The sequence below is a fragment of the Gopherus flavomarginatus genome, chromosome 3, assembly GCF_025201925.1.
Source record: "Gopherus flavomarginatus isolate rGopFla2 chromosome 3, rGopFla2.mat.asm, whole genome shotgun sequence".
NCBI lineage: Eukaryota > Metazoa > Chordata > Testudines > Testudinidae > Gopherus > Gopherus flavomarginatus.
Window position 1 is genome coordinate 222290086 of NC_066619.1, and position 25916 is coordinate 222316001.

General features: G+C 41.6%; 1 protein-coding gene across 1 annotated transcript in view; it reads left to right on the forward strand.

Moving 5' to 3' along the window:
* WWC2 (WW and C2 domain containing 2) overlaps positions 1-25916 on the forward strand; it is a 157989-nt gene that overhangs the window by 25845 nt on the left and 106228 nt on the right. The gene's annotated exons all lie outside the window — the stretch shown is intronic.

The window sequence follows — 25916 nt, forward strand, 5'->3', positions numbered from 1 at the left end:
AGCAGCTGTGCTGCTACAGCTGAGCTGTTGTAAAGTGTGCAGTGTAGCTGCTCTTTGTCGCCAGGAGAGAGCTCTCCTGATGACAAAATAAAACCACCCCCAACAAGAGGTGGTTGCTTCATCGGTGGGAGAGCATCTCCCACTGACAAAAGCACTATCCACACTGGTGCTTTTCGTCATTAAAACTTTTGTTGTTTGGGGTGTGTTTTTTTTCACACCTCTGAGCAACAGACTTTTTAATGATAAAAGTTAGATGTAGCCTTACTGTGTTTTGGATGTAGATGAAGATGAATTCTAATTTTGTACCAAATTAGTTTTTCATAGTAATATTAAAAATAATAGTTAAATTTAATATTAAAATTAATCTTGACTATTTACTAGCCCTAAATGGGGTTATTAACATAAATTCAGAGAAATGTCAGTTAAAAAAAAAAAGTAGCTTGTATTTCAATTAAAATCCTTGTGGGGACTGGCCTGGGGGCCCCTGCCCCCTACTTCCGGACGTTCCTCTGCACCCCCATGGGGATGTGCCCCACAGTTTGGGAACTACTGCTCTAATGTGTTACTGCTTCAGTATCTCCTTTTAAATGAATAAATGCTGTCCATAGTGAGGGATACAATCTTAAGGATACTTCTTAACTGGCTCAGTTTGCTGATGTCATCATAACTGGCAACTGGCAATCCAAACTGGATCATGGTATTCAGAGGCCTAATCGGGTGCATGATGAATCCGCTCATGGCTGAGAAGCCTAATTTGAGAGCGACATAGCTTGTTACAAATTTCACAGTTCCATGTGTTGTCTGAGTTAGTCCAAGATTACAGCATGCTGTTTTCTTCTTTCTAGCTTTGCTTCCGTCCTCTGGATCAGAGCCACTTCATGTGGCCAGATAATCCCTCCAAGTTGGACAGCATTCTATATCCTTCTCCCAGCTTTCTACATTCAACAGCAATGACTTCATATAATTTTTGCACATGTGTGGTACCGCTGTAAAGGGCAACCCCGCTTTCTAGAGCCATCCTGAATCTTGCTATTCAAAATATTCTTGTCGATATGGCCTCCTCCCATTCTCCTGACATGACCAGCCATCGCAACCTCCTCTTCTTGTTGTTGATTTCTAAGTGTGTCAGTCCTGCACACTCCAGCACCTCTGTGTTTGGATTTTTTGTCTTATGCAGTCCTCTCATGTGGAAACTGTTCAGTCTCCTGATGTGCCTAGCGTATGTAGTCCATATTTCTGAACCATAAAGCAGGGATGACAGCACACAAGTCTCTTGTAAATTCATATCTTCACCTTAGTTGATAGTTTGCTGTTATTCCATGCATAGGTGCCAACTTCCCCTCTGCCTGGTGGGTGCTCGACCGCCCCGCCTCTTCCCATTCCTGCATCGCCCTTGCCCCACCCCCATTCCACCCCTTCTCCAAAGTCCCTGCCCCGCCCTGTCTTTTCCCACCCCAGCCCTGCCCCCTTCCCACCCCCTTTCCCCAGGTCCCCACTCCTGCCCTGCCTCTACTCCGCCTCCTCCCCTGAACGCGCTGCATCCCCACTCCTCCCCCGCCCTCCCAGAAAGTCCTAAGTGCTGCCACACAGCTGTTAGGTGGCTGGGGGTGAGGGTGGGCAGCACTGGGAAGGAAGGGAAGGAGCGGGGACGCAGCGCGCTAGGAGGGGAAGGAGGAGGCGGTAGCTTGGCTGCCGGTGGGTGCAGAGCACCCACTCCCAGCCCCGGAGCACCCACAGAGTCAGCGCCTATGCTTCCATGTACATTTCTGTAATAGCCCAAAATTCTTAGCTGCTTTTCCAAGTGTATTAGTCATTTCAGTCTGAAGATCAAGATTCCAAATAGCAAAACGTGTTGACAACGCCAAGAGATTTACTCTCTGGAGTGACATCAGGCACAGGTTCTTCCACCCCTTGGTACCTGATCAGTCGTCTTGAAACTAATTGTCAATGCAAGGCTCTTGCATGATTCAGAAAATCTACTCAAGAGATTTTGCATGCAAGATTCACTATAGGTAACCAAGGCTGCATTATCCACAAACAGAAAATCTCTCAGAACCAGCTCCTTCACCTTGGTTTTTGCTATAAACGTTGCAGTGTTTCCCCAGAATACCAGGCCAGTTCTCAAAACTACATCCAACTCTTGCATTGAAGTTGCCAAGTTGCCATTATAATGGTTTAAGTCAGTAGTTCTTAAACTTTTGTACTGGTGACCCCTTTCACAAAGGAAGCCTCTGAGTGCGACCCCTGCTCCACCCTTATAAATTAAAAACACTTGTTAAATATATTTAACACCATTATAAATGCTGGAGGCAAAGTGGGGTTTAGGGTGGAGACTGACAGCTCACGACCTCACCCTCCCCCATGTAATACCCTTGTTACCCCCTGAGGGGTCCCGAAGCCTTGGTCTAAGTTCTATGAGTTTTCTCAATCTCTTCTTCAAGCTGATGGTAGAAAATGTTCTTGTCTTCATCGCTAGTTTGAAGGGTAGATGCATAGACAATAACTTGATGAATCCATTCTGGGTGTACATTTTAAGTGTCATGAGTCTAATAAATACAGCAGCGGGTCTTTCACAAGAAGATAGTAAGCTGTTGCTAACAGCAAAGCCCACTCCCTTTTCTCTCCTTTCTCCTGCTGGCTTCCCATGCCAGAATATGGTGTAATCATTCTCTTGGATAGAAACTGTATCTGAGAGCTGAGTTTTTTTAATAATGCAGCAATGTCGATTCTAAGTTTAACCAATTCATAGTTTAGTATTGCTGTTTTCCATACATCAGAATCTGAATTGAACCCAGGAGTCAAAGTCCAAACATTCCAACATGCAGGTAACTTTATTTCATTTCAGCCAGGATAGGTTGGATTGGGGCATGGCTCTTTTTGGCTTGCCTCTTCTGGGGTCTACTTAAAGAGGCAAGCAGGCCACTCCTGAAAACGACTGCTTAGATGTCTTGGTAGCTGCCTCAGGTTTCCTATGCCCCTTATAGAATTGTGCGACCATCACACCAAGACCTTCGACGCGTGCGCCTAGTCAAGAGCATGGAGGAGTGGAGGCTGCCCTAAATCTACCGTCCACCCTTTAGATCATTGAGACGGAGTTCTAAGGCCAGACCAAGTCCAAAAGTTCAGTACCTCAAAGTTTGTAGCTTCTGCCAGAGAGCAACAGATTAGAGCTTCTGCCGACAGTGAGGACACACTTCTGTCAGGGTGATGTCCCTTAGCTTTATTCCAACCAAGGAATACCCATAAGGCAGTGGGAGCTAGGGTTTTGAGGTGCCCTATCCATGCCTTACTGTAAAGGTTGCAACACTGTGGTATTTTATAAAAGCTACCCTGCCACGTTGCCATCAGGCTCTCTAGTTGGATGCAGTTTATGGTTAGACCCAGGATGTATGTAATGTGGGAGTAAAGTCACATGCTTCGCCACAGGAAAACATTGGAAATCAGTTTCATCACTGTGAATTAACTTCTATAGTTTGGCGGTGTTGTGGGGATAATTAGCCTAAACATCAGTTTCAGTTAAGGAATATTAAACTAACTCATTTGTAAATATATTATAGCTAAGGCTACGATTTAATCACGGGTATTTTTAGTAAAAGTCATGGACAGGTCATGGGCAAGAAACAAAAAATCATAGCCCGTGACCTGTCCATGACTTATACCATAAATACCCCTGATTGAATCTTGCGGGGGGGAAGGGGAGAGAAGAGGGAACTGCAGGATGACCTGCAGGGGGAAGCGCCCCCGGGGGGGCGGCTGCTGCTGTTGGGAGCTGCCAAGCTGCGGCTGCTCCCGCTGGCTCCAGGATTGCTGCTCTGGTGGTCCCCAGGACTAGCTGCAGTGGCCGCTGCTCAGGTAGTCCCTGGGACAAGCTTCCCAGGGCCACCAGAGCAGTGGCTGGCCCCAGGACCAGGGCTACTCCAGCAGCGGCTGATGTGGCTGGCTGTGGGGAAGTTTGAGTGGCTAGCTACAGAGCTGCTCCAGCAGCAGCCGGTGTGGCTGTCCGCAAGGCTGCCTGAGAATCTGGTCCTGGGGCAAGCTGGTTGGGCTGCTCTCATGTCAGCCACACTGGCCACTGCAGAAGTCACGGAGGTTGCAGGAAGTCACAAAATCCATGACCAACACGGAACCCTAGTTAGAGAACCTACTTTACATGCACACTGAAATTTTGACTTCCAAGATTCTCTGACTGTAATTTTTTGTGTGTGCGCTACTTTGCATTATCACACACTCAAGATGGCAGCATCCTGTTTAGCTAGCTTACTGTTTTTAATGTACTTATTTTTACATGTTTTAGTTAATGTCTTTTCTTTGTCATTTACTTGGAGGATGCAGTGCAGCTTTTGGAAAAACTCCAGAATTGAAGTATACTTTATTTTGTTATGACCAGATATTGCGGCTGATTATGATTACTTTTCTGTTACCAAGGCATAACAGCATCAGTAAAGAAAGGAGTTGCAGATTTAACTCTGAATTTCCCTGCATTTTTGTAGGCTCTTAAAAGAAAAAAGTGAGATTAGAATGGACACACAAACAGTTACCAAAATATGCCATGCATACATAGATATTTCTCCAGTCTGGAACAGAAGATTAGTGAATCATGTTCCACAGCTGAACTTGTGATCGTATCCAATGATGAAACTGTCATATTCCTAGAATTATTGAGTCATAGAAACATAGGGCTGGAAGGGACCTCAAATTCATGAAGTCCAGCCCCTCGCACTGTGGCAGGACCAAGTAAATCTAGATCATCCCTGGCAGATGCTTTTCAGTCTGTTTGTTTTTGAATACCCTTAATGATTGGGGATTCCACAAACTTCTTGGAAGCCTGTTCATCACTGTGAATTAATTTCTATAATTTTGAGAGATTGGGGTTAATTAGCCTAAGGCCTTTTCTACTCTGGCGGGAGGGTGTCGATGTAAGATATGTCGACATCAGCTATGGTATTCCCGTAACTGAAGTTGCGTATCATATTTCGACTTACCTCCCATCCTCATGGCGCGGGATCGACGGCGGTGGCTCCCCCATCAACTCAGCTACTGCCACTTGCTTTGGTGGAGTTCCGGAGTTGACAGGGAGCACGTTTGGGGATTGATATATTGCATCTAGACGAGATGCGATATATCAATCCCCGATAAATCGATCGCTACCTGCCGATATGGCAGGTAGTCTGGACGTACCCTAAATATTAACAACTGTCATTATTAGCACAAATATTCTAAGCATATCTAGCCTAAATCTGTCTATCTGTAATTTAAGCCCATTACTACTTGTTCTACCTCCGGTGGACATGGAGAACAGTTGGTCACTGTCTCATTTATAACGGCCCTTAACATAATTGAAGAATTGCCATTCCCCTCCTTAATTGTCATTTTCTCAAGGCTAAACTTGCCCTGTTTTTCAACTTTTCCTTATAGGTCAGGTTTTCAAAACCTTTTACAATTTTTTTTTCTCTTCTGGACTCTCTCTCCAATTTATCCACATCCTTTTTGAAGTGTTACACCCAGAACTGGACAGTACTCCAGTACTGAGGCATCACCAATGCCAAGTAGTGTGGAATAATTTCCTCCCATATCCTGCATATGAACACTCCTGTTAATATACCCCAGAATAGTAGTCTTTGTCGCAGATGCATCACGTTGTTGACTCGTTCCATTTGTGATCCATTATAACCCCCAGATCCTTTTCAGCAGAACTATCAAGGATGATGAACTATCAGACGTTTCTTTCTGTTATTATCTTAATATGTCTTATTGCCTTAGAGATTATGCACAGCATTTTGATACAAGTGAAAGATGCTATATGAATTAACTTCTTTATTAGTATGGTGGATTATTCTTTTGAATAAGACATTAAACAAGATTCTTTCTGCCCTCTTCTTTTGACTAGCCTGTTGGAAGTGTAAAGTGTCCCATTGCACTTTGTCTATGATTGTTTGTGATGTAAAGACTTAATGTTTGCAATTTGTTTGTATATAGAATCAAATTATGTAAGAAGCTGATATGCTTGGAGGGCGGTTCATTTTCAACATGATGTTAGTCCTAGATTAAATGAAATAGGCACTGTTTCAGTTCTGGCCAAGCTATGCAAAATAATTATTTATGAGCAAATCCACTAAATCACAACCATCAGCTGTAACTTTAGAAGTCATGAAAGGATCTGTTCTTGACTTCACTGGAAGCAGGTGAAGGTTCAAGGAGATAAAAAAAAAAATGTCTCCACAGCAGAGTGTGATTCTTGTGGATTATAATTTCGACAAGAGCATTTATAGAAGGCTTTTCTTTTTTCCACTGAATTTTATTTACATAAATAACAGGATTCTAGTGTTGTCTGCCCTGTAACAGTTTATAAATTTTGACAGCACAGCTATAAGATTAGGGAAAGATAAGAACATAACAATGGCTGTTCTGGATTGGACCAATGGTCCGTCTAGCCCACTATCCTGTACTGCGACAGTGGTCGGTACCAGAGGCTTCAGAGGGAATGAACAAAACAGGGCAATTTATCTAGTGACCAGTCCCAGCTTGTGGCAGTCAGAGGTTCAGAGACACCCAGTACATGGAGTTGCATCCATGACATTATTAGCTAATAGCTGTTAATGGACCTATCTAATTCTTTTTTGAACCCAGTTATGTTTTTGGCCTTCACAGCATCCCCTTGGCAATGAGTTCCATAGGCTGACTTTGTTGTGTTTTAAATCTGCTGCCTTTTAATGTCACAGGGTGATGCCTGGTTCTTGCATTATGTGAAGGGGCAAATAACATTTACTTTCTCCACACCATTCATGATTTTACAGACCTCTGTCATGTCCCCACCTAGTCATCTTTTTTCTAAGCTGAACAGTCCCAGTCCTTTTAATCTCCATACTCCTAATCATTTTTGTTGCCCTTTTCTGTACTTTTTCCAATGCTAACTTGTCCAATTTTTTTTTTAAGTGGCTGGCTGATAGGACAAATACTGTATCTGAAAATGTCTGAATTAGTATGTTTGTATATAATAGGGAATATGGGGGGGGAAAAAACCTAAAAGAATCTTAACCCCTTGCCCTCCTTCCCCTCCTCCCCCCCCCAATAAAAAAAGAGCTACATGGGATATTGCACTGGAGGTCTTGATCTCTTTTCACTAACAAGTCTTGTAGGCAGCTGATCATTACAATGCTACTTCATGTAAATGAATATTTAATATAAACTTTATTTTCCTGGGGGTAAGCACTTCCAAGCTAGCAAACACGGGATATTTTAGTCTCCAACTCTATTTAAAAACAAATAAACTTGTTTTTTAGAAAACTCACTTGAGTTATGTGTTTTGGTGAAGTATTATGTTCATGAATGGGAGAGATTAATGGTCCTGGTTACAGATAAGCATAATGGTCTGGTAGAGCCATTTGCAGACAGCTTCTTGCACAGCTATGCCAATGTACTTCAATCCTTTCCAGATATAATCTCCCCCTGTGATTACTTGTATGGCACTTGTTTGCATAGAAATGTCCTGTATTGTACTTTTCCTGTTTGTACCTTTTAGCAGTGCATTCTGTGCGAGACACTGACCAATTGTAAACAGCCATGTACCGCTTTTGGTGCTGTAAAGATGAGTAATGATCCTGACTGCCACAGGATCGTACTATTTGAACATTAAAGCCTAGTCTACACTTAAAATTTATACCAGTGTGGTTATGTTGGTCATGGGTGTGAACAAACCACACCCCCTAGAGACATGGCTCTGGCTGCAAAACCCCCAGAGTTGATAGAGCTATGCAAACAGAAGTATTTGAGGTGGTGTTCCTATGCTGGAACTCCTGTCGATGTTTGGTGCATCTATCCGTCCAGACTACCCCGCCGTATTGGCGGGTTAAAATCGATTGCTCGGGGATCGATATATTGCGTCTAGTCTAGACACGATATATCGATCCCCGAGCGCGCTTACATCGATTCCGGAACTCCATCAACCCAAACGGAGTTCCGGAATCGACATGGAGAGACGCGGATATTGATCCCGCGCCGTCTGGACGGGTGAGTAATTCGATCTTAGATATTCGACTTCAGCTACGTTATTCACGTAGCTGAAGTTGCGTATCTAAGATCGATTTTCCTCCCCTAGTCTGGACGAGGCCTATACTAGGTGGCTATGCTGGAGTAACTATGCTGATATAAGATCTGTAGTGTAGATTCAGCCTTGAGCACTTCTGAACAAAACCACAATCCGTTGTAATCTGTACTTATGTCCCTTGAAGCTGAATCTACTAAACTCATTTTATTTGAGAGATTTGAGCCTGGGTTGCACAGTTTGGTGCCATATCACCCTTTTTGGAGCTAATGTAAAACACAGTACTGTAGGTTGCAACCAACCTAGCATGTTTCTGTATAAAATAGCAGCTGTTCTTTTCTTTTTTGATTGCTACATACTGAAGTTGTAATTTCAGATGTGACAAGGGATATCAAAGTGTAGCCCCACTTATTAATTTTAATGTGTGGAAGAATGTGCCTGGCAGCCAGGATTATTCCTGAATTCTCTTCTTGCTTCTTGGCCACAGATTTATTGCATGAGCTTTTTTAAAACCTGTATTTTGTGAGGCAGGAACTGTCTTCCTCTGTTTGAAAAGCATCCGAAATGGTTTTGAATACTTCTGCAATATAAATAATGAATGGTCTTTGGCCACTTGCCCAATTTTTCAAATTCAGGTGACTAATGTTAGGCATCTAAGTGAGTGACCTAACTTTCAGAGATGCTGAGTGCCCCTGCTCCCACTGAAATAAGTTACTCCCTCTGAAAAGCTCTACTTTTAGATGCCTACATATGTTTCTAGGTGCCTAACTATAGGCAACTGAGTTTGAAAATGTGGGCCTTTACCGCTTTCTGTTTTTTCCATCTGTAAAATGGTAATGATGATTGATTACCTACCGCAGAGGGAAGGGGTATTATGAAGATTAATGTTTTTTGTATCATTTTTTAAAGATTTGAAGCGCTGCTGATTTTATTATATACTGTTGGTGATGGTACTGGTGTACTATGTTTCATAGTCCAGTTTAAAGAAAAATAGCTTTGTTTGCCTTCTAAGCCAGTGGCATCAGCGACTAGTGAGCTGTAAGCAAAAGGAGTGATCGTGCATCTTTGTATATGTGAGTGTGTTGGCACCAGAATTGTGTATATACTAGGATCTAGAGAGCTAGGGGTAGCAAAGCCTTAAAGAAAGAAGTTGAATAGTGAAGATGAAAAAGGAATGAATGCATGAATGGTGACTGCCAGGCAGTTGGACTCGAGGCAGTGGTATCCGTGTAGTGTTACCAATGCCACGACAGATTTAGAAAGATCATATGCTCATGCCCTTTTGGCCACAATGATGAGCCTCTATGATAGATTATGCAGCACTGTCCTCAGCTTCCCATTTATTTGTGCACACTCTAACCCGGAACAGAGTTGAGTTGCTCCATAAACCAGTTTTGCGACTGGGGGATGGGGTAGTCCATGCTCTGAGTAAAAGTGCATGGAATTGCTTGGGTGGAGAGAGCAGACATTGACTAGTACAAAGGACATTTCAGTCTGACAAGCTGGTTGGTGTCCTTGACTGAAAAAGCTGAGGAACAGTTTTTCTCAGTATGTATAATATATATTCTCTACAATAAATACCAGTTTAATTTGAAATGTTTATGTTCTAAATACATTGACTTTATGGAAATATAAACGTTTTCACAGGTTTGATGACTTGTTTCTGCTCCTGAAATGAAAGTTTACAAGGGACAGTTAAGCATCTGGGAACCAGGAGTAATTTGGGGAAAGTGCTCCTACTTTTAAGTAATTGTCTTGCCAAATGTTGCTCATTAAAGAGGAACTCTTGATCAGTGATTGATATGTTGAGACTAGAAAAGGGTTTATAATCCTTATAACCACCCCCTTCTGAGTTCCGTCCTGATAACAGCAGAAAAACATATTTGACCTACAAATCGTTAAATCAGCTTGGACAGTAGGGTCAAGTGCTCGAATGAGTAAGAGAAATGTAATTCAATATATTGTCCTTGCCTAAACAAATTAATGAATATGTGCAGTGTTCCTTTTAGTCACTAAGCGTACCAGTGCTTGCTTTGCTGTATTAGTTAAAGCTTTTGAAGGAGAGGATGTATGTGTTAGAACTTTCAGTGAACGCTTGGATGTTTACTGTTGTATTATTTTGCATACTTCTCATGCCTTAAACTTTATTACCAATAGGAATAAATCCCATCTAAGACTTAAATTCGATTAATATTGCAAAAGAATGTAAAAACATTGGAGGTGCTAAAGGGACTCAGTACCGAAATCATCAGAAACAATACTGTTTTTAATATGGTGTATGAATGTTATGGATCGGTCTTGGGCTGCACATAGAAAAGCATTTTCATTTTAACTAATGCACTGAAAGATGGAATTTTAAATATTCAAGGAGTCTGATTCTGTGTGTGTGGAGGTGGGGTTAACAAATCTAAACTGGCACACTTTTATATTATTATAACAACAACAAGTTTTCGGATGTGTGGTTTTACAGTACTTTGAGATTTCAATATTAGTGATTTTTAGCTTACTGTTAGACTTTTATGTGAAGTGACTATCTTTGATAAGAAGTTATTTGTTAAACTGTAAAAGTCTTTTTTGTGTCTGTTTTCTGTGTTTTTCCCCAGTCCCCAAGTCATCCTGATATTTCCAGTACATTTCACTTTTTAGTGGGTGGTCTGATGGACTCTGCAAAGGTGTAGTTTCTCTAGAGATTGCTGCTCTTACATGCAATTGCAGGTGAAGTAGTTTGAAGGAACCCCTTGGGTTATCTAGTCTAAGGGTTGTTGAACTTTCTGTGGTTACATCTTAATACAAAGATGGTCTCCAGCTCACTGTCTCATGGATTCTGTCTTTGCAATCGCACAAAATTCATGTGGCAGCTATATTTTCCATGTAAGCAATTCATAATGTAGTTTTAGTTGTCTTTTAATGCAGTTTGCAGCTGGAAATGGGGAGAACCAGCACCATCTGACCTGCCAGGTCTCTGAAGACCATCAGCGAGGACTTGCTGAACCACTCCTTGGGAACCTCTGATCTAGTCCATCCTTCTGCTGCACACGAAAGCTGAGCTGTATGCCAGATTGTATAGAAACATGTATTAAGAATTGTTGGGAAATAAGTGATTGGAAGAGAAACTGGCAGTCTAGTCTAACCCTCAAGAGTTATATAACTGTTGTGATTATGCTTCTTAATGGTTGGAGCATGACACATAATCAGGATCTCCCCTCCCGCCCCCCCAGCCAATCCTACCGCTGCCACTGAATTGCTGTGAGTCTGAACCAAAGACTTCCATTAGCTTCAGTGGGGCCCTCTGCTCAGGCCGTCTGTGACCTTGGATTGTTTACTTAAGTCCTTTCTTACCTGTTTTAAAATGTTTATACTTGATTACAGTAGTTCACAGGAGTATTCCTGGAATTAAATGTTTGTAAAGCTCTTTAAGGTGCTAATATGGGTGGGATTCTCCAAAAGTGCTTGGCATTGACCTAGGTCACTTTCCATTGAAATCAATGTTAAAATTCCCATTGACTTCAGTGAGAGCAGAGTTAGATGAACAGTGAGTGGTTTTTGAAAATTCCACTTACAAATATTATTTACTATAGTGGACACTTCAGGGGAAGGGGAATTCTGCACGTGAAATTTCAAATCATTTTCTGTGGATATTGAGGTGAGCAGGGTGAATTGTAGAAATGGAATATAAAGTCACAAAAAGGGAAGAAAAAGGAAAAGTGAAAGGTTCTAACTCTCATGTATGATGATGGCGGTTTTCAATTCAGGTTCCTATTCAGATGCTTTGTCTGAGTTAAAGGTACACTCAGACATACTTTTTCTCCAATTCCAAAATTAAACTTGGAAGAAAAAAAAATTCCTCTGTCTACAACCTTGTCCTTCGCTGGGGACATTCACCACGGGTCAGCCAGGAGGCCAGGCATTTTAATTTTCAGTGCTGTTATCTTGGTGAAACAGAGGATGAAAGTCTTCTAACAACTGTTACCCGTCTTCCACTGATCTAACAAAGGGCTGCCCAAACTTCTGCTGCTGCCAGAGCCACCGTGTCCTCCCCTGCACCATATGTTTGGTGGCTAAATATTCTGTGGATCAGTGTCTAAACCAGTTTTAAACATCAGTACATGCTCTATGGATGTATATAAAGAGGTTCAGAATGTGAACAGTACATTAAAGGGAAAAAAGGCACAAATTCAAAGATAAAGCCCGATGTCTTCAAACCAGGCTGCCTAAAATTTAGGCTCCTGGGTAAAAGTGATCTGATTTCCCATATAGTAATTCTACTGAAACTGTCGGTGCTCCCCAGGGCCACCCAGAGGATTCAGGGGGCCTGGAGTGTTCAGCGGTGGGGGGCCCCCGCCACCAAATTGCTGCCGAAGACCCGGCACTTCAGCGGTGGGTCCCAGGGCGTAAGGACCCCCCGCCGCCGAATTGCCGCAGAAGATGCTCTGGGGGCCTGGGCCCCGCGAAAGTTTTCTGGGGGCCCCAGAGCGAGTGAAGGACCCTGCTCCAGGAGCCCTGAAAAACTCTTGTGGGGGCCCCTGCGGGGCCTGGAGCAAATTCCACCCCCACCCCCACCCCCACAGCGGCCCTGGTGCTCCCTTTGGAAAACCCAGGTTCCTCTTGTTTTTCCTTTTCCCCAGCAATCATTCAGAGCAATGAAACTCCTTCCTCTGCTACATGTGGACTGAGCTGGAAGAAAATTGCTTTCTAGTCAACAATACAGCCATGGGAAAGATGCTATATTTTAAAATATAGTAGCTCAGTAAATTTAAATCAATAATTTTTAAAACCAGATTTTAGAAATCTTCACACATAATTACTGCATTTACTGTGCTATTGAAGTTGTTGTGCAGGTCCAGCTTATTTGCCAGAGCATATAATGCAGTAGATATCAGCCTGATCTGTTCTCTAGATGTAAGGAAAGTCACTTCTATTATTTACTTTCTGAAAACATATAAGGTACAATGTTTTCTCTCTAAGCTGTCAAACTTTCCAGAATATTGGGATAAAAGACTTGATCTCTATAATAAGCTTGTCATTTATTATCGTTTCCCTTTCTAAAGCCTCTAATGCAGTATTCCCACCCTAATGTCACTTTGTTCCCCATTATTTGTTGCATCATGTCTGAAATAAGGTTGTAAGCTCTTTGGAACAGACTTTCTCTTATTTGCCTTTGAAATGCCTAACATTCTTAAGCTGTTCAAATAATGCTACTTGCAAAATCCATCTGTGTCTGCCGTTGTGGTAAAGGTCTTTAAAACCAATACTTTAGTGATCTTTATTTCTCAGTAACATAGCTGTCCAGCACACAACAGCAACCTTGTAATAAACAGTGCCTGAAACCAGAAGGAAGAAAGGAAAATTGGTAAGACAAATTTCCATGTTCAGTTTACAGGTAGTTACTGAACACAGGGAGGAGAGTTGTGGGGGAGGGAGGAAGAGAGGATTAAAAAAAATATGGAAGTACTTTAACTAAAATACATGCACTAATTAAAGTTAGTAGCATGTTTTCTTAAAACTTTTATGTACTTAAATATGATAGTTTTCTGTGTTTATCACCATGCACAACTGTATTTTAAAATAACCTGTAATAGCACCCAACATAATGGCCTTTTTTATAATTCCGCTGCTTCTGAGTTTCCTCTGGAAAGCTCAAAGGTCATATCATTTGATTTATGGCCGTGGAATGATCCCTGCACAGGGAATGGTTATCTGACATTCTTAACATTCCATGTATCTAATATTAAGGTTTTACATGCTAGTGCAGGGCCTACTGCTGTGTGAAAGAAAAATGCGGGAGAAAACTGTCATAGCACCGAAAAGCCCCGTAATACACTTCCAAAATATTCTGCATTGAACATGGTGCTATAGAGTGGCATGCTCTACAGTACTTCAGCTTTTTATAGTATAGCATACCTGTATGAAAAACTGAAAATGGTACTTTTCACCTCTTTCTTTCTGCTTTTAGTTACTTGATATTTCCAACATTGTGAGCTGATGGAATGATGTGGCAGAAAATACCACTGCATTCAGCAGGGCCTTTTCTCCAGGGTTGATGATTAAACTAAATTTGTTTTCTGCTAATAACATAAGCAGGAACTTGCCAACATGCAGTTCAACCTAGTCTTACTGACCTCTAGGTGTGGATCTCTTCCTTACCAAAAGCATTCTTCCCCTTCCGGGTCTCTGTCAGTCAGTCAGCTCTTTTCCTGAGCACTTGTGTGAAAGGAAAGAGTGGGATGCTAGCTAAGGTTAGTCCTCTTTGTAACTAGGGGACTAGGCAGAGCCCTTGAACAATATCACAATTATGACACAAGCAATATAGTTTTGATTGATGTTAATGGGAGCCTTTTAAGAGACAGCAAAGAATCCTGTGGCACCTTATAGACTAACAGACGTTTTGGAGCATGAGCTTTCGTGGGTGAATACCCACTTCTTCAGATGCATGTGGTGGAAATTTCCAGGGGCAGTATATATATGCTAGCAAGCAACCTAGAGATAACGAGGTCAGTTCAATCAGGGAGGATGAGGCCCTGTTCTAGCAGTTGAGGTGTGAAAACCAAGAGAGGAGAAACTGGTTCTGTAGTTGGCAAGCCATTCACAGTCTTTGTTCAATCCTGAGCTGATGGTGTCAAATTTGCAGGTGAACTGAAGCTCAGCAGTTTCTCTTTGAAGTCTGGTCCTGAAGTTTTTTTGCTGCAGGATGGCCACCTTAAGGTCTGCAATAGTGTGGCCAGGGAGGTTGAAGTGCTCCCCTACAGGTTTTTGTATATTGCCATTCCTAATGTCTGATTTGTGTCCATTTATCCTTTTCCGTAGGGACTGTCCAGTTTGGCCAATGTACATAGCAGAGGGGCATTGCTGGCATATGATGGCGTATATTACATTGGTGGATGTGCAGGTGAATGAACCAGTGATGGTGTGGCTGATCTGGTTAGGTCCTGTGATGGTGTCGCTGGTGTAGATATGTGGGCAGAGTTGGCATCGAGGTTTGTTGCATGGATTCTCAAAACTACAATACCCGCACGAGGAAATAAGGAAACAGATCAACAGACATCAACTTCAGGACCAGACTTCAAAGAGAAACTGCTGAGCTTCAGTTCACCTGCAAATTTGACACCATCAGCTCAGGATTGAACAAAGACTGTGAATGGCTTGCCAACTACAGAACCAGTTTCTCCTCTCTTGGTTTTCACACCTCAACTGCTAGAACAGGGCCTCATCCTCCCTGATTGAACTGACCTCGTTATCTCTAGGTTGCTTGCTAGCATATATATACTGCCCCTGGAAATTTCCACCACATGCATCTGAAGAAGTGGGTATTCACCCACGAAAGCTCATGCTCCAAAACGTCTGTTAGTCTATAAGGTGCCACAGGATTCTTTGCTGCTTTTACAGATCCAAACTAACACGGCTACCCCTCTGATACTTTTAAGAGACATAAATTAGTGAACTGTAAAAGCTTTGTTCCTCTTTCTAAGAGGAATAGACTCTCAAGTTTAAATTCTCATGTGTTGTCTTAACTCTTCCTGCCTTCCCTCCACCTCCTCTCCCTCCAATTGTCCATGAAAGAAATATCAGTTTTTCACTTCCCTATATTTTGTGGAGGGGACTGGCAAGATCTTTAGAGGATCTGAAGAGTTGTGTTACAAGTTTTCCCCTTCCTACATTATAGAGATTGAGGGAGGGGGGGAGACAGAGGAGGGAATATATTGGTAGAGAAAAAGCTAATTTTTTTTTAAATTTGGGCAGATACATTTGAGTCTGAACACCAAAAAACCCACCCTTCTTACTGAAGCAGTTTTTGCTAGTGTAAGACCATTAGCTTTCTTGCCATAGCTGCTTTGTGACTGCTCTGTTGAGTTAGGGGTATCCTTGAGGAAAAAACCCTGTAGCCTTATGTGTGAGTCTTGATTTGTATAACCTAGTTTTGTTAAAAACTGTATTTGCCAAGGTCTGCTCTGCCACCTGCTTTACATTTCACTGTCTCTTCTTGGGAAAAATGAATGCTTTCCTCTTTATTTCTATAAAAGGGAGACATTCATTAGTCTGTTGTTTTTCATCAATGAAGAGACTTCTCCAAAATTACTACTTGCTTAGTGTGTGCTACCATTAAAATGAATGGAGGCCATACTTTTCTGCAGAGATAACAAATGCAAAACTGGAACTTCGTTTGTTTGTTTGTGTTTAGTGCACAAAATTCTCTCTACCATAAAACACATGGCCTGAAGAACCTTCTTGAATGATGAGGCTAAGAGTAAATTTTGAGTTAAGCAAGTTTTGGAAAGAACGTTTTCTGTAATAAGGCTGAAAACAGCTTTATCCAATTAATGCTAGCAGTTAAATCCTATTCAAAACTGACTCAAGCGGATCAGTTATTGGAAAAACATTTGGAGGAATGGGACATAATTTTCTACTGTAGACAGAAATTGAAATTTTGAATAAACCACTTTCCAATGAGAGACAGTTCTGTTGCCAGTTATGACTGCTCAGGAATGTGTGCAATCTGGTATGATGTGTGCAGTTCTATGTGGGTCAGCATTAAGCAATAATACAGCGATACTGCCATTTCACATGGCAATACCAGTGTCTGAACAGGCTTCTCTAGATGAGAACTAAAGACCCCAGTTCAGCAAACCACCCCATTCAGCATAGCACTGAGTTGGGGCCTAAATTGCTGAGAAGAGGCACTTATGTTGAGTAAAAAGCTAACAGAGCAGATAAATTCTCCCATTTCAAAATCCCATCACATATCCTGTCCCAAGACTGTAAATGCTCCTTCCCTAAACCTTGCTGCTTGTTTTCAAACCCAGTTTAGAAAATATATCCATTAAATAGAATGAAACAAGTCATCGCTTGCTTTGCTGGCTTCTGCTCCCTGATACTTTTTTTAGTTGATGGTGACAACAGTACTAGGTGGCTCAGAGCTGTGTTTAAAACTTTTTTTTAAAGGAAAAAGTATTTTTTCCAGCTTCAGTCACATTTTCTAAAATGAGATTGAACATAGTCTGAACTTCCCTTTTTAAGTTGTGTGGCCACGCAGGTGGGGAGAGGCACCTCTCTCCCAGCCCCGGGGCAGCCTGCACCCCAAACCTCTTATCCCCAGCCACACCCCAGAGCCTGCACCCTCAGCTGCAGTCCTCACCCCCCTGTACCCCAACCCTCTGTCCTAGCCCTGAACCCCCTCCTGCACCCCAAATCCCTCATCCCCAGCCGCATCCCAACACACTGCCCCAGCCCTGAGCCCACTCCCACACTCCAAACCTCTTGGCCCCACCCCCACCAAACATTACCTCCATATTGGTGCACATAACAAAATTCATTCTGCACATGGATGTAAAAAATTAGAGGGCGCATTGGTTTGTCCTTTTTACACTAGCACTTAAGCTATTTTTAATACTGATGCAGGGAGACATCACTGAAAACCACTGAGACTTGGTTTCATTAAGTCTTAAGAACCTTTGTGTGCTTGCCTTGTTCAACAACACTGGGTTCTACTGCAGTTACAGTAATGAGGGCGCTATTCTTTTGTCCCTTAATATGGGCAGTAGTCTGTATATTTCTTCATTGCACTTCACGAGAAAACCTGAAATATATTTCCTTCAAACCCATTGACTTGTGTAAGCACCTTTGGTATTAAAAAGGCTTTATCATACAAAGCTATTACAAGAGCAGGAATAATCCAGGACCACGTCAGAATTTTAGAAAACTTCCCAACTTGGACTCAGCAGGGTCCAGTTAGCCTGAGTTTCAGTTTATTTGTTAAAAGTTTCTAACAATTTAGTTTGAGCCGCTACCAATAGGATATGCTCCAAACCTTGTAAAGAAAACAAAACTATATAAAATGTAACCGGGAGGGGTTTATTGATAGAACTAATAAACCTGCTTCCTTTTTAAACATGCATCCCTCCTTTAACTATTTGTATCCTATCTACAATAGACTTCCAATGTGAGGGTCCAGTTCAGTTTTCAGAAAGAACACCTAGCACCACAAATATTGTAGTGTCATCTCCTGTGCATGAACATCAAGACTATAGTCATCTGAGTATGTTTCCAAATTGTAGCACCTGAGCCTCAAAGCCGGATCGGATTATTTATATTGTATGTGCATGTACATGAGCAGCTCCAATTAACAATATAGTTAAGATTACCAGTGATTCTGGGCAGCAGCAACATAACTTGATATAACTGAGGATTTTCACATTTTTAAAAATTTGAGTGACATTTCACTTGAACTACTCAGTAACTTTACTTTAGCATAGCTAAAATAACTGGCACGCTTTATTTTTTAAAAAACAAAAAAGCCCCAGCCAAACAAAACATTTTTTTTCCTATGTGAAATGAGTACCACATTAGGGCAGTGATTCAGTGTGCACTGCAAAATGACCTTGCAAATCTAATAATGCTGGTCTTAGGGCCAAGATTAGCACATAGATACCTAGCCTGCCACATCTAGAGCCACTGCTGGGATAGGACAGGGTTCACCAACAAGCCATTCTTGGCTTGTTCTTCTCTGATTGTGGAGTTCCTGCCCATCAAGTGACCCTGTCAAGTATAATTCCCAATTCTGGACCTTGGCGTCCAAAATATGGGTACTAGCATGAATTCCCCTAAGCTTAATTACCAGCTTAGATCTGATAGGCTGCCACCAATCAGGACTTAGAGTAGAGCGCCTGATAGACTCTGGTCTCCCCCAAAAACCTTCCCTGGGGGTCCTAAGACCCAAATTCCTTAAGTCTCACAACAAAGGGAAATAAACCATTCCCTTCCCCCTCCCTTCTTCCTCCCAGCTCCTTCCCGCCCTGGGAACACTTGGAGATCGCCTGATTCAACTTCTTGAATCACCACACCGAGAGGAGTGTTACCTTCCCCCTCACCCAGAGGCCGTACAGATTCAAGCTACGTGAATCTAACACAAAGAGAAAATTTATCCTTCCCTTCTCCCCACCAATTCCCTTGAACCTTAACTAGGAGAAAAAAATCACACAGGTTTTAAAAGCAAAACTTTTAATAAAAAAGAAAGAAAAAAGTAAAAGGTTTATCTCTGCATTTTAGATGGTAAAAAGTTACAGGGTCTTTTAACTATAAACAATAGAAAGAAACTTTCTCCAGCAGAAACACAATTTAAGCTACTTCCAGCAAGTACACATACGCAAATGAAAAAAAAAAACAAATTAAAAGACTATGACCGCCTTTTCTTACTTACAGTTCTGAATAGATAAGAGACTGTAGCAGGGAGATTGGCAGAAACCTGGTTGCACCTCTAGTCCCGTCCAGGACCCAGAGAGAACAAAGCCAAACTCAAAACCCACAAACAAAGGCTTCCCTCCATGAGATTTGATAGTATTTTGTCTCCTGATTGGTCCTCTGGTCAGGTGTTTGCAGGTCACTGTTTGTTAACCCTTGATAGGTGAAAGAGACATTAACCCTTAGCTATCTGTTTATGACAGACCCATCCAAAAGGATGTCCCTATCTTTTCTCAGTTGTTTGCAGTGGGTACCTATGCAACCTGTCTTTGCATTCAATGAGGTGGGTACCAGTGCCGGGGCTTTCGGAGATTCCTTTTTAAAGCACTGCCTGCAGGTGTGCAAAAGGTTCACAATGTTTAGACATTGTAGTTGCTGGCCAGTTATTGTCAGAAAAAGCAAGGATAACGACTACTTTGAAATAATACGAAGGACCAGCTGATTTACAGAACTGTATGAGTGAAGGAGAGACGAATGAATAGTTTGGTGTGGGAATGCAAATTCTGTCATTTTCTAGGGCTAGGCAGGTGATAAATATTGTGCCATCTCTTTTTTTAAAAATTACAAAAGAGAATTGACAGCCATTCTAATGGGCAAGGTTATTGCAAACAGGTTCAGATGGTCTGAACAGATGAGATTTTTGCAGAGTAGCTTAGATGATTGGCTTACACTGGTATCAGTAATCGCAAGTCAGAGTGACAGGAATGTCATCTTTTCTGACCGTGACCTATGTCATGGAAATTACATTCTCTCTCTCCCAGCCCTCCTGAGTGTTGCGCCTTTTATTGCATGATATCAGAAGCAAACACATTCTGACAAATATGGATCAAATGAACTCATTGAATCTCTATTTTGGAAGCGAGTCTGGCAGAGAGTTAGAAGTAGTGGTCATAGTGCTGCCAAATTTACTCCAACTGTAACTTTTGAGAACTAGATAAGTGATTCAAGCACATGAAGATCCAGCTCAAGATAGAGTACTAATGAATCCTCTAGAACTTCTTCCTCCCCTTCTTTTAATACCATCCTTTTGCCTGGTACAATAACTGAAAGCTACTTCCTGTTTCAGGCAGTGAGTTCACAAGTACAGAATCTTTTCTTTTGAGTATTTGGCACCTTCTGTCTAGCACTTTATAGGTTCCTATGGTATGAGGTGACAATATATGGTAATCTGGTGCCAAAAAACAAGAAATCCCACACTTGTGTTTACATTTCATACATACTTTTGCTAATCATTTCAGTGAATGACCAATATTTCCTTTCCTTTTAATTTTTACATTATAAACTTGAGTTCAAAGGACATGGGTACTGGAAGCAGAGAGCAGAAATTTATGCAACCTAGCGTGAAGGATCATGTCTGTTTAATTTCATGCTTTATATTTATTTTGCTCTGTAAAATCAATAAGAGGCAAATCATTACAAAAATACCCTGCTTGGACTGGTAGGCATACAGTTCTCTGACCTGCTTGGACCATTAGCATGCTGTTCTCTGAACTTCTAACTACAGTAATATTTAGGAACAAAGAGGATTTAACATTTTATATCTTCCTTGTGCAAAACAAGAGGATGAAATGGTTGAAGCTGATCGTACATTTCTGTTCACAGTATTTGTCGTAATTAAAGCTGTTTGAGATTGTTATGGGGAAACACCAGAAAGCTAAATAAAAATGTATTAGCATTGTATTGTGTCAATGTATAGTCTTTTGTATGTCATAGAAACCTTTCCTCTGTCCTCATTACGCACCACTGTGAGGAAGTGCATAGTCAAGTGAGTCAGATTCCAGTTGGGTGGTCCTGTGACCTTATTCTGTCACTGGATTGTTGCAGTTATAGTCTAATAAATGCTCTTTCTGTGAAGTTTAAGTGATAACATATGCATACTTTGCCTTGCTAATTGCTAGAGCATTGAGTAAAGAGATGTGCATTTCTCAGAATGCTCGGATATCTATCTACAAAAGTAGTAGCAAAATTTGCATTGTAGGACAAAATGGACAGTGCAATACTTTATGGAAAGGTAAAGATATACAGTGAACCCTCACTTAATTAAATGAAATGGACATGAAATTTAATTTGTGCAATACAGTACATTTAAAGCCTGACACTTAATATTCAGCAGGGGATATGAGTTCATTTATGGCAAACTTTTATTTTGTGGAAGGGGGTTGTATTAGGAGTAAAAAGGCAGAGATGGTAGCTGAATTTATGTTTGCAGAAGGCATTACACAGAGAAAAAGTGTAGAGGGAGAAGGGAAGGGGATTAAGGACGGAACCCTCGCAGAAAGCTGAAGGGGGGGCTGAGCGGAATCCTGTGATAGACATACTAGAGGAGGGAGGAGAACTAGAAGAAGACAGTCATGGAAGCCAAGGAAGGACAATATTTCGAGAAGAGCATGATCAACTGCCTAAGGCATCTTGACGGGTCAGGAGATTAAGGATGGATTACTGATTCAGACTCTAGCAAGTGTGGTTTCTGTTGAGTGCAAGAGGTGGAAGGTAGATTGGAAGGAATCTAGGATAGGATGGGAGGAGAAGAACTGAAAAGTGATTATAAACAAGGCATTTAGTGATCTTAGAGTTAAAAGGGAGATGGGGCAGTAGTTGGAGAGGCTTGTATGGTCAAGGATGGATCTTTTAAGATGGAAGAAACTTAAGTATGTTTGTACTGAGGGGGGAAGCATCAGAAGAGTAAAAGGTTGAGGAGGAGAGTGAAGGAGGGGATGTGGGAGTGCAAGAGAGATCAAGGGATGAGCTGGGGTTACTGGGGTAAGTGGAGGGGTTAAAGGATAAGGGCAGACAAGAAACTTCTCCACCTGTGACAAGGGAAGAGGAAAGAGTTTTTGAAGGTAACAGGAATACAAGCTAAAGGGCGGAGGAAGTCATCAGATTTTGTCAATTTTCTCTTGGGAAAAAAAATAGGCAAGATAGTTTGCAGAGAGAGAGAAATGGAGGTAGGAGGACATCTGAGGAGTGAGTGGCAGGAAGGAGGGTGTGAGATTCAGTTAAGTTGGAAAAGTAGCATTGTTTAGCTAGGAAGATGGCAGTACTGAAAGAGGAGAACAAATTTGTAATGGAAGAGACACTCCACAGTGCGAGAATAGGAGTACAGGAAGTAGATGTTGCAGATGAGCTAGGGCTGAAGATTGGCAGGGTGGACCTTGTGATTGGAGAGAGGGGCAAAGAGTCAAGGGTGGAGGAGAGTGAGGAATGGAGAGAATCAACAACCATATTGATGGAAGAGAGGTAGGTGAGGGCTGAGAGTAATGAGAAGTCATCAGTGCCGAAGGATGAAGTCATATGAAGGCTGAGTGCTAGGGCATGAGGGAGAGTTTAGTGGGTGATATTGAAAGAGAACTTTTGTCTCCTCTCTCACTGCAAGCTTTCCTCAGGCTCTGAAATGAAACTGTGAGCAGCTTTTCACAGCTGACTCCCCATATAACAGTTTGGGGATACTGTGACACAGCTCCACTGGACCATTACAAAAAATATTTTCCACAGGTAAAGCTGCATTCAGCTCTCATTCACCCAACCAGAGTGGCAGTGGTTTCTGGTACATACAGCAGGCTACCCGAAGGCAGGTCAGTAGCTGAAAGGGCAATGGAACAAGCTATGTTGGGAATTTTCCCTTCTGGATCGTATCCCAAATGAAATGATTAGAGAATGCAGCGGTGTGAAAGATATTGTCGTGGAAAGCAGATATAAGAAGATACGATGGGCGGGCCACATAGTGGACAATAGGTGGACCGCAATCATTACTAAGTGGTACCTGTAACAACAGAAAAGACCACCTGGTCGGCCTCCAAGAAGATGGGAAGATGACATTGTTAAACGTTTTGGACGAACTTGGAGAAGAAAGGCAAGAATGCGAGAAGAATGTCGGATGTGTTGTGATTGGCGCAGTCTTAACAACAGCTGAAGACCAATCGATCCAGGTGATTGAAAGAGAGCAAGTGGTGGTTGGAGACTGAACAGGCAGATCTGAGAATGAGCAGTGCTTGGTGAATACCAAGTCATGTAAACAGCTCTTTTGGCAAGTGGAATGTGTTGTGAGAGGAGGTTTTTGGAACAAGTTGATCAATTAAACAGTAGTAAGCCACCCTGACCAGGTAGTATTCACCCAAGTGTTCTGAAGGAGCTCAAATATGAAATTGAAGAACTACTAACTGTAGTCTGTAACCTATCATTTCAATCAGCTTCTGTACCAGATGACTGGAGGATAACTAATATGATACCAGTTTTTAAAATAGGTTCCAAGGGCAATTCTGGCAATCACAGGCCAGTAAGCCTAAGTTTAATACCAGGCAAATTGATTGAAACTATAGTAAGGAACAGAATTATCAGACATTTTAGTTGAACACGATTTGTTGAGAAAGCGTCTAAATGTTTTTTGTCAAATGAAATCATGGTTCACCCATCTATTAGATTTCTTTGAGGTGGTCAACAAATATGGACAAAGGTGATCCAGTGAATATAGTGTACTTAGACTTTCAGAAAGCCTTGGACAGGATCCTTCTCCAAAGGCTCTTAAGCAAAGTAAGCAGTCATGGGATAAAAGGGAAGGTCCTATCATGGATCAGAAACTGGTTAAGAGATAGGAAATAAAGGATAGGAATAAATGGTCAGTTTTCAGAATGGAGAGATGTAAATAGTGATGTCCCTCAAGGTCTGTATTGGGACCAGTGCTGTTCAACATATTCATAAATGATCCAGGAAAAGGGGTAAATAGGGAGGTGGCAAAATTTGCATATGATGCAAAACTACTGAAGATAGTTAAGTCTGAAGCAGACTGCGAAGAGTTGCAAAAGGATCTCCCAAAACTGGGTGACTGGGCAACAAAATGGCACTTGAAATTGTGTTGATAACTGCACCAACTATACATACCAAATGATGGGGTCTAAATTAGCTGTTACCACTCGAGAGAGATCTTGGAGTTGTGGATAGTTCTCAGAAAACATCCACTCAGTGTGCAGTGGCAGTCAGAAAAAGCTAACAGAATGTTAGGAACCATTAAGAAAGGGATAGATAACAAGACAGAAAATATTTATATTGCCTATATATAAATCCATGGTATGCCCACATCTTGAATACTGTGTACAGATCTGGTTGCCCCATCTCAAAAAAGATATATTGGAATTGGAAAAGGTGTAAAGAAGGGCAACTACAATGATCAGGGGTATGGAACAGCTTCCGTATGAGGAGAGATTAAAAAGACTGGGACTTTTCAGCTTGGAAGAAAAATGACTAAGGTGGGATATGATAGAAGTCTATAAAATCTTGCCTGGCGTGGAGAAAGTAAGTAAGGAAGTGCTATTTACTCCTTCATATAAGAACTAGAGGTCATCCAACGAAATTAATAGGCAGCAGGTTTAAAACAAACAAAAGAAAATACTTCTTCACGCAAAGCACAGTCAATCTGTGAAACTCTTTGCCAGGGGATGTTGTGAAGGCCAAAAACATGACAGCGTTCAAAAAAGAACTAGATAAGTTCATGGCAAATAGGCCCATCCATGGCTATTAGCCAAGATGGGCAGGGATGCAACACCATGCTCGGAGTGTCTCTAGCTTCTGTTTGCCAGAAGCTGGGAGTGGATGAAAGGGAATGGATCACTTGATTACCTGTTCTAACAGTTCATTCTCTCTGAAGCCCTTGGCATTGGCCACTGTCGGAACACAGGATACTGGGCTAGATGGACCCATTGGTCTGACCCAGTATGACCGTTCTTATGGGAGAGTTGAACTAGGACTGCAGGTGTTTTTAAGATTCAGTCCCTATAATTCTTATAATGATTTTGTTTGTGGATCAGTTGTTTTGAAACCAAACTTGTGCTCTAGTTCCTAGGAGAATCTAACTGCATGAAAAGTTTTGGCTTCCTAAAATGAAACTGGGTTTGAGTTACAAAAGAACAACAAAAAGCTTTACCAAACATAAAACATTCCAAATTTATCATAACCTTATAATTTCATCCTCTGCCCCAAAAACCAAAACAATTTTACCTTGGCCTGAATTGTAAGAAATAATAATAATTTAATAATAAATGGGGAGGGGAGAGGTAGAGGGGAGAATGGGACACTGGGGACGCTGTGAGCTTTTTGTGATAAGAGTGTGTGTCAAATCTAGTTTATAATGGTGAAATGATAGTAAAAGTGACAGTGGACTCTTCACTAGGGGCTTCATAATGTGAGTTGAAATGAGCATGGTCAGCACAGTTGTGGGAGTTCTACTGTTGTATCCTATGATCTTCTCTCATCAAGGTCACCTTATGATGCATCCTCCAATCTTATTGATATGTAGACAGTAAATCCCCAAATCCTTCCATTCCCTTCCTTTTCTCAAAATATATCCTTTCAGCTGGAAAACCAGTACTCATTTTGTTCCAAATGAAATAAAAGTATAATATCGGAAGGCTTTACTCAACCTTAATATGGAAGATAGTCTCTTTCTGATGTGACACAGAGGTAAACTATTATGGTTATAGTCTGTTTCACTGTGCCTTGTTAGAAACAGTGGTTCCTGTAAAACCTGTTGTTAACTATTCTAAAAAAAGGGTTATTCCCTCCTCCCAAAACAATGCATGCATCTCTCTCTCTCACTCTAGATTGAAATCCATCCAAAGAGAATCCGCAGTGCGAGTCTCTCTCTCACTCACAC